A 14,338-nucleotide genomic window follows, 5' to 3' on the forward strand; every position below is an offset into this window, starting at 1 on the left:
ATGCATACCAGTACCGCAGACAGGAAGTGGCTATGAGCCACCTCCCCCCGGGATGAGGCACGCTGTGAGGTGGTGGTCGAGGAGGATGGAGGCCGAAACTAAAAGAATCAACAAGAAAGAATAACACACAGAGCTTTTATACCCTTGCTGATGATGTTTTGGTTAGGGGTGGATTCTCCTTCAGAAAAGCAACCAAGTTTAGAATTAGTAACACTGTTTCTCATACATAAGGCTATCACTTTGTCACAGAAATTGTAAAAATCGTGAATTGAATAAGTCTGAGAAATTTTGGAATTGAGGTAAAAACAAATTTGATTAGGTTCTTTGTTTATTTCCTTTAAAAACTGCAGTATGTCATGCACAGAAAATACAAATCTGGCAGTATCTCTAAATTGTTTGGTTGCATCGTTTACGTGTAGCTATGTAGGTCAGAGAATGAGACAGCTGAGCAACAAGCACATAAATGGGTGACTAAAATCCAAAAAAAAAAAAAAAAAAAGTGAGTGAGCTGTTTTCTGTAAAGCCAGAAGAACAAATGCATCTGAGTTTGTACCTCTTATGCAAGAGGTTTAAAAAGAAGTCAAAAGTGACGTTGTTGTTACATCCGGCCTCTCAACCAACAGAGAACCCTAAAGAGAGCATTTCAAACATTAATTAGAGATGCATGTATGTGACAGTGAGAGATATTTTAGAATGACAGGTGAAAGGTCTGACGAATTGTTAAGGTTGTAGGCCTTTCCAAAAAAGACGTATGCCTCAAGATTGTAGTTACGTCATTAAGACTTGTCGTACAGGGTCGTAGACCCTCGACTCTGACCTGAAATTATGTCGGTCTGAAGTATGTACTGTAAGTTGTGTACTCTAAAGTAACATTTAAACATATCAGTAGTCAAAAGCAATAGTCTTTCTATTATTGGTTTTAGTGTACAATTTAAAAGTTTGTGTATGTTCATGTAGCTAAAACTACATTATTTGGTGACCTTTCCCCTGAATTTTTGTTTTTTTTGCCGCACTTCGTCTGTGAAATGTACAAAAAATTACAACACCAAAATTGTAGCCATAGTCATACATTATACCTACCCAAACATTACCTTTAAAAAACAATAATAACAACACGTTTCTTGTAGGAATTACAGGAACATTCCTCTGTGGCTTACATAGTGCAGTAAGTCTACTTTAGTTACACTTAAGTAACCCTTAAAGGGCCAAATACCAAAGTAATATGGAAGTCGTGTACAAGGTGTCATCAAATGCCAAAACTAACACTGTCAACACATTTGACTTCCAACAGACATTTACAGATCAATTCTACCACCATCATCAAGTTAATCAGAGTAAAAGATGAATTACACCAGCACCACATTGGGTAAATGATACTCTTATTACAAGTAAAAGGCTGCCTGCTTCTTTTCAAAACTCAAATTGAAGGGGTAATATGATAAATAAATCATACAGTAATGGCATCAACTTTTTTTTTTTTTTTTACATCAAAACTTAACCACTCCTACAACTAAATAAACTCAGTAGATACTGCAGGACTGTTAAGTCCTAAAATTGTGCACGTCAGCCTAGAAACATATCATTTTCAACTTTTATAATTAGCTTGTTTCCTTTAGAATAATGTTACATGGGAGAGATTGTTTAACAATAAATACACTTCAATCAAGTCATAAAACGTAATGAATATGATCTGCTCAAAATGGCATCCCAATTACCAGGGTATTGTGCAGCATAGTGTGCCTAAGAAAGCTGTTTTTACTGAAGACTGAAGATATGTAGAAACACTGACTAAAAGACATGTGGCATGTGCTTTTTTATATTTTGTTTAGTCTCTTTTGTTTTTTTTTAATTATTATTATTCAGATGTAAACACCAAATTTGCATCCTCAGTCATGTAAGCTAAAGATGGACGACCAGATACCCATTGTTATGAGTAGAACTAAAATACCACAGTTAGCATATCTGTGTTCATATCTGATGTGGTTTAGATCAACCCATAAAAGTAGCTGCGGTAGTTTTGGAGCTCAGTTAAAAATTGCTAGACAAATGAGATAACCTTATTCTGAGATGAGACCAATGTGTGATAATCAAGGAGGGCTTTGACAGTGAGGAGACCTGTCACAGTAGCTTTCCCAAGAACAACATACATGAAATGTATGTGTCAGGCACAAAAATGGGTTTATATAGTTTTTTAAAATTCAGTCCAATCTTATTTTCTTTTAATCTTCCCCTCAAATAACATATTTGGTGACCACTTAAATGCCTTATCAACACACAGGGGTTCTGTTTTCATTTATAAAGATACAGACTATCTTCATAACCCGTTGCTATACTTACGTAAAAAGGCTCTCAGGGACGCGCGCACCCTTGCCTTTTACACACGCACACTTTGTTGGGATTCTCAGGTTTGCAGTTGTCTGTGTCCGCGAAACTCGCGAATGTTCGTCTGACATGGGCAGCCCCACCTCAAATTATTATTATTATTATTATTATTATTATTATTATTATTATTATTATTATTATTATTATTATTATATTAATCTTGCAGGTAATACAACTTTGTTTTGTGAGGTACAAGCTTTAGAATGTCGACAACCTCATACTCTGTGTTTTAGTTCCCACTGTGGAGAACTGGAAAAACATGGACCCGGGATCTTGGATTGGAGCAGGCTGAGCACTACACTGAGCTGCGCCCCTTACACATGATCTCCTATGTACGGTTGTGTGTTTTTCTGAAATTCATTTCAGGATTTCTTTCTAACTGCTTCCCACAAGCATAAGCAACTGCAATCTACTACTATGCATTTTAATGTTCTTTTAGACAGAAAAAAACACACAAAAAACTTGTGACTTTCAGTGATGGTTTCTGTAAAAACAAATGTAAAAACGTAATAAATGAAAGAAACAAAGCTGTGTAGAATAACACAGTGATCCCCAACGTTTCCCCTGGGGCCTTCAGTTTTTTTAGTCCTGGACCCTCAATAGGGAAAAAAATAATTTTGGAGAGCCCTGACATAAACTCTAAAAAGACAGTTTCCAAAATCCTTGATAAAGAAGTGTGCAATTGTGAATGGTTATAAACCAATTATATCACCAGTCTGGGACTGACAGAATATCAATTAATTACAAGCCTTTGCAGGCACAGAATATAAGACAGTATGTGGGAATCTCTTTTGAAGACACATATGTTTGCTCTCTATTCAGCAAAATTATTTAAAATAATAATTCAAAATAGCCTGCACTGTAAATATTTATCAGGTTACCATTTACTTCCCATCTCAGCATAATTGTAAAGAATTCCCGCTCTATGCAGTGAGTTCAATCATTTACCAGGCAGAAACTGGCTGCCAGGTTCCTAATGCAGTGTAACAAAACAAATTCAGTCAGACGCTATTGCTGTTACTAAAATGCAACTGTCAAACTGTCAAAGTCTGAGTACTGTGATTATTATTTATGTTTAACAGAGCATTTATACTTTTAAAAAAATGCAGAAAGATTGTGCTTCACTGAGTAGTATTCAATTATAGGACAAGTTGAAAACAGCAAAGTTCATGAGCAGCACAGAGCCCTCTCAGCAGAACTCTCCATCAGCAGAATGACAGCCGTTTGCTTGAAAATGTAGGTAAAAACAGTCTCATAGGTCTCTATTTAAATGTGTGTGTGTGTATATATATATATATATATATATATATATATAGATATATCTATATATTATATATATAAGATATATATATTATATATATTAGTAATCATGTCTGGTGCTCCATTTGTGAATGTATTGTTTCGTTACACTTTGCTGTTTTTGCAATATATTTTAAAACTGATTGGATTTTTTTTTAAAACTTGTTATTAATGTTCTAAAATGTCACTTATATTATTCTAGATTGCAACCACCAATGTACTTCCGTCCATGTGAAACCACAGGATTCACAATTACTTCACAATCATGCGATCTGTTGACAACCAGAATTGTCACTTTTCTATTTCACTAGTTGACAAGTCATTGCTACCCCTAATGGATACTATACTAATAATTTCCATGCAAATGACAAGTGTACAACAGGATTCAAATGTGCAACTGGTCTTTTCCCAATTGGTGTGTTAGAATTATAAACCATGGTAAAATATTTTTTGCTGATAGGGCAGGGTGGAGAGGGCCACATTGTCATTCACATCTTGTGGACTAGGATTGGATCTGGCTCAACTAACAAATTAAATGAGTTGGCAGTCAGTGTATCCCACAGTGGACAGTAATTCACAAACTATGAGACCCTGGCGCTGAGCAGACAAGGATTGGATTAGAATAAATAAAATAACATTTTATTGAGCATGCTACATGGTCCCTCTAGAACTGATGTTATTAGCATGACGACCAAGCCACACTGGCACCTCAAACTTCCCACATGCCAAAGCAAAACATGTGGACAAACAAATGCTCTGGCCTGATCAGCCTATGCACCATAAAACGCCATACAAATGGAAATGGAGAGGTGTGTCTCTGCAAAAATGTGTAATATATACAGCAACAGCACGATAGTGCCGTTACAGGTAAGAGCGGCTGACCAAGCCTTGTTTAAACTCGATTTTGAGGGACTGTTGTCTCGGCCATTTCAAAATGAATTTCATGTGCTCCGTGTCCTTGTGACTGATCATTTTTTTGTCCAAGTTTCATGATAATCCATGCGATAATTTTTAAGTTACAGAATCGCCAAAAAATATTTCTGGACAAATGAGTCAGTTTTTTATCTCTATAATAACTCAAGCCGGAGAGTACTCATTGGCTAGGAGTGTCTTTTTTTTTGGAACTGCAAAAACTGATAAAAGTCTGTAGCAAGTTATTTCAATTTTTCTTTTCGCATGCGCAGTTTATTTTTGCTAACTGACATGCGCAGTTAGGCTCCACCACCATGGGTAAATTAGTGGGTATTCATTAGTTTAATAATTATCTGTGGGTAATTTAATTTGAATTGCTTAGGTCACTTATGTCTTGTGGTTCCTGACTTTTTTTAAATGCTTCCAACCTTAACTAGTCTGTGAAGCTAAACCCCGGACTGCCAGCCCTATCTCCAATGGGAACTCCAGAAGTATTTCTTTTAAATATTTAGTCAAGATATTAGTCAGTATATATTTAGTTTATATGCATTATATACACTTTAAAACATAAGTATAAAAGACTTATACTCATAATACTAATATATTGTGTAAGATAACGTATTACATACAGTATAATGTGCATGATAAATTAATATTACCAAAAGACCTGTTATTCATTAGGCTATTATTTTGTTTATATTAAGCGACGAAATTGTTAAATTGATTGTATGGAAATGTGCCGTTCTCTTCTAAATGACACCATTTGAATAAACGTACATTTTTAAACAAGGTATAAATATACATATAAATATATTTATGAATATTAATTTTGTTAATAATAATCAGATGGATAACCTAATATAAACACAACTAATGTATTCATGTTTTTATAACTTGTTAAAAATGTAATAGCCTAATAATAACAACTTGTTTTAAGTATGAGAAGTCAATGTGTATGTGTATAAGGTATCTAAAATGTGGTCCTACTTGGGAATGTTTGTTATAACAGTGGAGAATTTTTCTTATACAACTAAGATATGCACAAGACAAGGCTTTCGAGCACACACTGTACAGTAGGTGGGTTCACTTCAGACAACAGTGGGTTGCTGAGGATTTAGAGGCTCTGAAACAACTTAACTGATATCCTTTAGAAGTTTAGAAGAGTCACGGTCATAAATGGAGTGCGCATGAGATAGTAACTTGTGCGCATCAGACAGTCGTGTCACATTTTTATTTTTTACAGCATGTGCCTTTAGGGGCTCCGTACATTACTATGCCACACATACATCAAATTTATTTTCCAGCACATCAAGCACATGTTTTTGTGTCCTTCATAAACAAAACCAAAATCCCAAAAAAGAAAGAAAAAATCTGAAATGGTTATCACAATAAATAACTTTTCTCACTCCAGAGGTGTTAATATTCCAACTATTCTAATTAGCTTTTCAAAGTCTATAATTGTATGACAACATGAAAACAGCCAGGGTTGTTCTGGTTTTAGACCTGACCTAACCTGCCCGGTGGCGACTGCACGTGTTGTCTGAAGTGAACCCACCTACTGTACCAGTTAAGCAGTGTTTGCTGGAAAGCCCTGTCAGAACATAAGTCAGGGAAGGTCACAGTGGCAACCTTACCTGAGAAGTTCCCTTCTTTTTCAGAATTGTCAGCTCCTACCATGAAGTAAACTGGTTACTCTCTCTCTCTCTCTCTCTCTCTCTCTCTCTCTCTCTCTCTCTCTCTCTCTCTCTCTCTCTCTCTATATATATATATATATATATATATATATATATATATATATATATATATATATATATTTTTTTTTTTTTTAAATAAACTTCAGGTTTATTATTTACTTTTTTGTAATGGGCCCCAGCTGGATAATCCTGCATTCAGAAATGTCAGACAATTTATATTTATAAGGGAGACTTACAAACCAAAATCAATGCATAACATTTCAAATGTACACACTGGTTGAAATATGGACCATTTGCAGGCAAGGGCCGTGGAACTAGGGGTGCTGGGGGCCCTTGGCTTTGCATGGCTTCCATCATATACAGGGGGTACAGTTTTGTTCAATGGCTTTCAGCACCCCCACTTTAAAAATCGTTCCAGTGCCACTGTCCACAGGCTTTGATTAAAAAATATAATAATACATTAACATGGGCTGCACAGTTTAAACATTGACTAAAACGTTTAAATAAACCAAAATGAACATTACCATTTGGGCACAAAATCGATAAAGAATTAATATATAGGCCTGCATGTGTATTCTGTAGTGAGATAATTTGAGCGTGGGTAAAAATGCTATATATTTGAATTAGGTGTTGGCTTAACTCCCAAAATATTCATTAAAAGAAAAGCAATCTCAGTTTGTTTGGTGAACAACTTTTCCAACGCAATTGTCATAAATAAAAATACCAAGAAGGTTTTCAAGCTGGCTAGCCTCACCTTTTTACTGGGATTACTATATAGACCGTCAGCTTCCGGGGACTAAAATCGACCTCAACACAGGAAAACAGTTGTCCAGGTTATTCAGCGTATATCCAGTCCAGTTGTTCCAATTTTAACTGCAATAAAGTAAGGGAGCAAGCCTTCTTTTTAAATCTCTCATCTCACCTATAGCCCTTACCCATTCGTATGGCGCTATGTATCGAGCCTAAAAATTTCAATATACGCATTTCCAACCTGAATAACTGTAATTAATTATCAATTATTATCAATTACATATTTATTTTAATCAGAAATTGTTTAGCGCTCCATGTGCATTGCTGTGTTTCACAACATGTAACCTTTTTTTTTTTTTTCAATGTTAATGGCAACAGCGTCAACATCGTGTTTTTTACAACATAATGAGCAATAGAGAAGGCTACAAATATATTATTTAAATACAAAAGCATAATTCAACCTTAATGCTATAGCAACAATAAATAGTGAGACACATGCACAAAATGAGGGCTACATAATATTCTAAAAAAATATAATTCTAAATAAAAAGCCTATTGCGAAACAGAACCTAACATCTGTTTCGTGTTATACTGTGATAGCTATAATTTACGTGAAGTCAGCGCCAAACTTCCTTTCCTTTTTCGACACCTCACTCCACCCAACCAAAATGATTATACTTGCTAAAATACTGTAAACTAAGCATATCCATAATAAAAAGGAATCACGATGCTGGCAGGTGTCATATTAACTGCAACTCAGATACAATCCAAGTATACTTTCAAATGAGCCGTTTGCCTTTCTGTTAAAAGTCTGCGTTTGCTTAAGGTGTGCAACATTTTGCTTTAAAAAACTCAAATAATAAGAACCAATTTAAAAATCGTTGCAAGAAAGCACAAAGTTTGAGCTTAAGGTTCTAAGCTAATTCGTTTCCACTATCACGGTTTTCAATGGGACACAAATTCAGTTCCAAAATGAAATGTTAATGCAAGGTTATGGATTTTAAGCTTGGATTTCATTATTGGTTCAAAATGCAGTAGAATTTACACCGATCCATTTTCAAGCAGTACACACACTTCATGGATATGACCAACACTACAAACTACAAGCAAGACGACCAGGTGGCACATCATTTCTATGGCTACTCCTACACAAGCCAAAATACTGACCCGTGGAATCTCTTTGCCTTTGTAACCTTTTAGTGCTTACCTGTTGAGAAAGTCAGTATGCCACAATTCACACTTCAACAGTACTCCCAGAACTAAAAAAAATACACTTTTTGCGTTGTCTTTTTTTCTTAAAACTTTCCCAAACTGTCACCTGCAGGCTTCTTCAAATTTACACACACGAAACGTGGTTGGATCATCTTATTTCCAAAGAAACAATATGCTGATTAGAACTGCAGCGCATAGAACAGTGTTGACTGTGTGGTTTCATCAGCGGAGCCTGTCTTTTCCTCTCCTAGACCAGCGCTTTTCGGTTCTGAAGTTTTGAAGCTTGTGCCACTGGCCTGCGACTGTGCGAGGGCTGCTGTCTGCCAGTGACGTCACCTCCTTCAGTCAAATCAGCCGCCAACTCGCACTCTCTCCCAGTCCCTGGAGTCTCTTAATTGCAAACACATTGCCAGTTTCAAAGATGTTCTTTTTTTTAGACAGAGAAAAGCAAAATAATATAAACCCAGTGTATTCATGCACATTTGATATATATATATATATATATATATATATATATATATATATATATATATATATATATATATATATATATATATATATATATATGGATTATTATCCTAAACTGAGTTAAACAAAACAATCTAAGCGTTTTCGTAGTTGAGCCACTCTAAGAGCAAAAACGTTAGGTTGCCAGGAAAAAAAAAAAAGTTCCACATGTGCAAACATTTTTACTAGCAGTTTGGAAGAATCATAAAAACTAAATTGGACTGTAGTTTTAGGCAAAACTAGCTGCAGTGAAACGGGAGGGATGGCGTCAGGGGGATGCAAGGGGTGCAACTGCACCCGGCTGAGCCTTTGGGGGGGGGGGCAAGTCCTACTCAATTTTTCTTTTTTTTTTTTTTTTTTTGAGCCCACTTTAATGACTAGATATAAAAAATATAGAGGTGCCTATATGGAGCGCCATTTGTGCCAAAACTATCCAGCCATTAATTTGTCAATTTGTTTGTCAATTCATGAATTGGTCAATTTGTCCAGCAATTCATCCATACATTTGTCAAATCATACAGTAAACCAGCAACATTTCTGACACCTCCATTGACTCTCCATATAATTTATTTGGCCGAACTCTGTATATACTGCAATGCTTTGCATGCAGTGAGACTGAAGTCACCACTGAAGGTCAACGGAGTTGAGTATCTTGTTAACAGAATATCTTTTGAAATGCCCGTCTAATAAACTGCAATATTATTGGCCTAAACAGTTTTGAGTAAAGCTGGGTTTTCATTGGTTAAAATATTAGTGTGTGCATCCATTGCCTAGAAAGGTTGCAGTGTTTTTGGCACAATGTGAGATTAACAGCTGGAAGTTTGTTGGGAAGTTTGCAGTGAAGTTCATCTGGTTGATTGGAAATTTGCAGGTCCATACAGCCTTTCATATTAATGAATTGACAAATGAAGTGACAAATTATTACATGAATTAACAAATATGTTTACAAATTACTTATGAATTGATGAATTTATTGACTAATTACTGGACAAATTGACCAATTCATGAATTGACAAACAAATTAACAAACTAATGGCTGGATAGTTTTGGCACAAATGGTGCACCATAGGTGCCATCTAATCTACTGCGATTAGAACAAGAAACCATAGCAAGGTAGTATTGGTGGACTGTCAATCAAAACCCATATTCGCAAATCACAGTTGACAGATTATTTACCTGGAGGCGGGACGCAGCAAGCGCTCTGGCAATAGATCAGTGTTAAAGTCATGTGATTGCTCTGTTGGGAGATATAATCCTAAAGGCATAATTTCGTGAGACCGAACAGACCAGAACAACCTTATTTGGTGAATATATTCAACTTTCACCTGCTGTGCAACATGTGTTCGATCAAACAACAGCCGGTCTGCACGCGGTGAAACATGGTGAAACATGGCCAAAAGTTTTGAAATCACTTACATTTTCTTTTCGTTGGATTGAGACAATTAAAACAAAAATAGATTAACATGTTTTATTTAATATGTAATCAAAGAAACTACAGAACAATATCACAAAAGTATACCGAAAGGCTGCATAATAGTAGTACATTATTTTATACTGGATTTCAAAATGTCCCGTTTTTCTTAAATATGAAAAACTACCATACGGTATGATTGTAATTCAATATGTTAATGTAGCAGCAGGCTTCGTTCGACTATGAAGCAAAATTGTTACTGGGAGATATAAAACGTTTTCCCATAGCATTACAGCTAATTCACTGTATTATGTAGGTAAATTACACAGCTGTTCATGCAATATTGGTAAAATACAACAAACCTTGATATACGATAGCCTTGATTTACAATGGTCTGTACTATGCACGGCAAGATATATATATATATATATATATATATATATATATATATATATATATATATATATATATATATATATATATATATATATATATATTGACCATGTACTATTAATGTTATAGTTTATTACATATGATATAACTACTACTTGGTGCTTTCTGTATGAAAAACACCATCACAGTGCACAAACAGCATTGCCAAAACAGATATGGAACTTGATTTAGCGAAAAGGCTAAAACCTGTTCCAGCTCCACCTCGAACAAGCTGAACGCGTCTGAATATCTGCCTCACCAAATTCCGAGTTAACTAGCTAATGGTAAAAATGCTGTTTATAAAAAAAAAAAAAATGACTTGCGTTTGGGATATTAATTTGTTATGTGTTCATAGTCATGTTTTTACTTATGAGTTGTAACAAATGCATTTGTACTGTGGGCTAAGTTTTGAGATGCAGAAGTGTTTTATTTATAGAAATGTTGTCATGGTCAAAATCCTTTTCAGGGAGTCACCCGGAGTATTTGTGTCAAAGCACCACAGACAACTGGGTGTACACTACTGTACAGACTGGCTATTATCTGCAATTCAAACGCTGCCTCTCCCTCCCTGTTTCTAAAAAGAGGAGGAGAAAAGGTCACTAGTCTTATAGATCAGTGGACTCTGAAAAGCCGGACAAGCTCTGGGAAGCTGTTTCCCAGCAAGGCAGTACTGGCTGAGCTGTTACATGAAGGCACAGCTCCACCAGCCCCCGCTGTTCATTGGGCACAACAAGAGGCACCAATCGCAAGGGGTATGGAACCCCACATGCCAAGGGCTCCATATCAATATTTTGGACTTACAGGCAGTGTTTCTAGCCTTGCAATTTTTTTTACAGCAGGTTCAACAGAGACACGTGCTTGAACCCAGAGATAGTGAGTCTCATTTGGCAACAATTCGGGAGAGCACATGTGGACCTGTTTGCTTCCCAGAATTCAACCCAATGTTCCCTCTGGTTCTCCATAACAGGAGCCGGGGACCCTCTGGCAATAGATGCTCCGGTCCCAAACAGGAAGAGTAACAGCCATGCTTATCCTCTACTGCCAAGCAAATGTCACAACAGTAAATGTCACAGTGCCTTGCAAAAGTATTCAGACCATTCCTATGGTGTCCCATTTTGTGAAATTACAAAATGATGCATTGTAACAGGGCAAGGACACCTGTACAGTATTGTTTATTTATTTTTAGAATGGAGTCTCCCCCTCCGCCCATGTCATATTTGTGTTTGTTTATTATGATTTATTGTGTTTATGACAATGTGTTTTGTTGTATTTGTGTATATAACGGCGAAGGGCCGTGTGTTTTTGTATTGTTTGTTTTAAATGTGTTCTGGCAGAGATGAGGTTGGCAGCCTGTCCTCTGCCAGTAACTAATTAAACGTGTGCAGAGTGTGGCCGAGGGATATAGGAGTGAAAGGAGAGAAATTTAAGAGTAAAAACATACAGGAGCAGTGAAGGTGATTGCCCAGCCTGACCGGTGATTTTGGTATCCGGGACTTTGTTTCGTTTAAAACCTTTATTTGGCTCTTTGAGCACTGTTTTTGTTAAACATTTGTATTTATTTTTGTGTTTGAATAAACAGCGCACAGTGCGTCTTTTGTCTGCAGTACCTTGCCTGTGTGTATGTTTGCTTCCTGCACTCTGGCCTGACGTCACTACTTGCCAGCCTGTCACATGCATACATATTTTTTTTAAAACTTGAATGCTCAAACTGAAGACTTCTAAGGGTAAGATACGTTACATTGAATGTCAGCAGAAACTAAAGAGAAAAAACTGAAATATGTTCATTGCATAAGTATTCAGACCCATCAACTCAATATTTGGTGGAAGCACCTTTGGCAGCAATTACAGCCGTAATTACAGTCTTTTTTGGTAAGTCTCTACCAACTTTGTACACCGGCTTGGTGCAATTTGTGCCCATTCTTCTTGGCAGATTTGCTCAAGTTCTCTCATGTTGTTTGGGGATCGTTTGTAGACAGCAGTTTTCAAGTCTTTAGCAGAATGAAACAGGTTCTAGTGTTTGCCTGTACTTTGCGCCATCCATTTTTCCTTCAGTCCTAACAAGCTTTCCAGTCCCTGCTGAGGAAAAGCATCCCCATAGCATGATGCTAGACTGTGGAGATGGTGTTGACTGGGAGATGTGCTGTGTTGGGTCTGCACCAAACGTAACGCTTGGCATTTAGACCAAAAAGTTCCAATTTGGTCTCGTCTGACCACAACACCTTTTACCACATTTATGCAGGATCACTGAGGTGCTTTGTTGCAAACTCCCTGCGGGCTTTGAGATGGCTTATTTTTAGTAATGACTTCTTTCTTGCCACCCTGCTATGCAGGATACTTTTGTGAGTGTTCTGGATATTGTTGACTGATGCACATTTTCTCCCGTCTCAGCCATTAAACTCTGTAGCTCTTTCAAAGTTGTTGTTGTCCTCACAGTGGCATCCCTCACCAGTTTCCTCCTTGCCCAGCTGCTCAGTTTGGAGGGACGGCCTGATCCAGGCTGTGTCTGGGTAGTACAATGCACCTTCCATTGCTTGATGATTGAGTAGACTGTGCTCACAGGGATTGTACCCTTCTCCTGATCTGTGCTTTTCAATTTGACTTGCTTTGAAAGCTACTTGGTCTTCATGGTTGAGTCTTTGCTTGAAATTCACTACCTGACCAAGGAACCTCACAGATTCAAGTGTTTTTATTCTGAGATAATGAGAACCACTAATATTGCACATAGACAGAGGCCATTCAACTAATTGTGTGACTCATTAAGGTCATTTTGTGCACCTGAATTAATTTAGGTTTGCCACAGCAAAGGGTTTGAATACTTAAGCAATCATGACTTTTCCATATTTATTTCATATTAATTATCTATTTACTTCTTTTGTTTTTGCTTTGAATGTGTGGAGTAGGTTGTGTATATAACACATAATTAATTCCTACTTCAAAGTGTCATGACTGCAAGCTTTAAAGCAACAAAATCTGAAAACTGTGAGAGGCTCTGAATACTTTTGTAAGGCATTGTATATAGTACTTTATAGCATGCTGTAAATATAAAATATATACTACGTTTTGTTTTGTACTTAATAACATTAATTTAAAAATCCAATTGATCAAATTGATTAATCATGTGAGTAATGCATTTTTAAATGACTAATACTGAAGCTATTAGTATGTTTCAATATTAACTAAATCGAGTCCACTTCACTTCACTTCACTTCACTTCACTTCACAGTCTTGCACAGGGCGAGTAAATCCTAGTGCTGGCACTGCCTTACCACATACAAATTAACATGGTGATTTCAGTTGTTTTACTATAGAGCAGAAGGGACAAATACACATCTGTAAAATTCTGAACTAAAGAAAGAGATGTTAAAGATGCGAGCACAGAACAATTTTGATCTCTGAAGATAAGGTTTTCTTTAAGAGGTTAAAGATAAACAAATCAAGCCATGTCAGGTTATTTATTTACTGAGTATCTAACAACAGGGCTTTCCAGACCACTTCAGGTAACGTCTGTTTTTGGGCAAGTCTGTGTTTCATTAGTTTTGTAATCATGTAAACAGAGTCAAGTTTTAATGCCTATAAACCACAAAAAACATCTCCTCTTCATTCTTGAAATTTCTTGAGCAGGGTTCAGTGGAGAAGGACCAAAATAAAATATTTTTTAGTTACAAAAATAACCGCTTTCAAAAACAATAAATGACAAGGCTTTCTAAGTTCAACAACTGGAAAAGCACTGGCGCCTGTT

The 14,338-nt window shown here is 36.4% G+C and overlaps 1 protein-coding gene across 2 annotated transcripts in view; it reads right to left on the minus strand.

Annotated features, from left to right (window-relative positions):
- Positions 1-8,529, minus strand: part of LOC121319720 (lysophosphatidic acid receptor 1-A) — a 51,880-nt gene extending 43,351 nt beyond the window's left edge. Inside the window, exons 1-2 of one of the 2 annotated variants that reach the window (XM_041257453.1) lie at positions 8,245-8,529; positions 7,042-7,160 (exon numbers count right to left, since the gene is read on the minus strand). The gene's annotated coding sequence lies outside the window, so the exon portion shown is untranslated. The remainder of the gene's footprint in view (positions 1-7,041; positions 7,161-8,244) is intronic. The other variant, XM_041257442.1, reaches the window with a different exon arrangement.
- Between the last annotated feature and the right edge of the window lie 5,809 nt (positions 8,530-14,338).

This window comes from Polyodon spathula, chromosome 1, assembly GCF_017654505.1.
Source record: "Polyodon spathula isolate WHYD16114869_AA chromosome 1, ASM1765450v1, whole genome shotgun sequence".
In the NCBI taxonomy this organism is placed as follows: Eukaryota; Metazoa; Chordata; class Actinopteri; order Acipenseriformes; family Polyodontidae; genus Polyodon; species Polyodon spathula.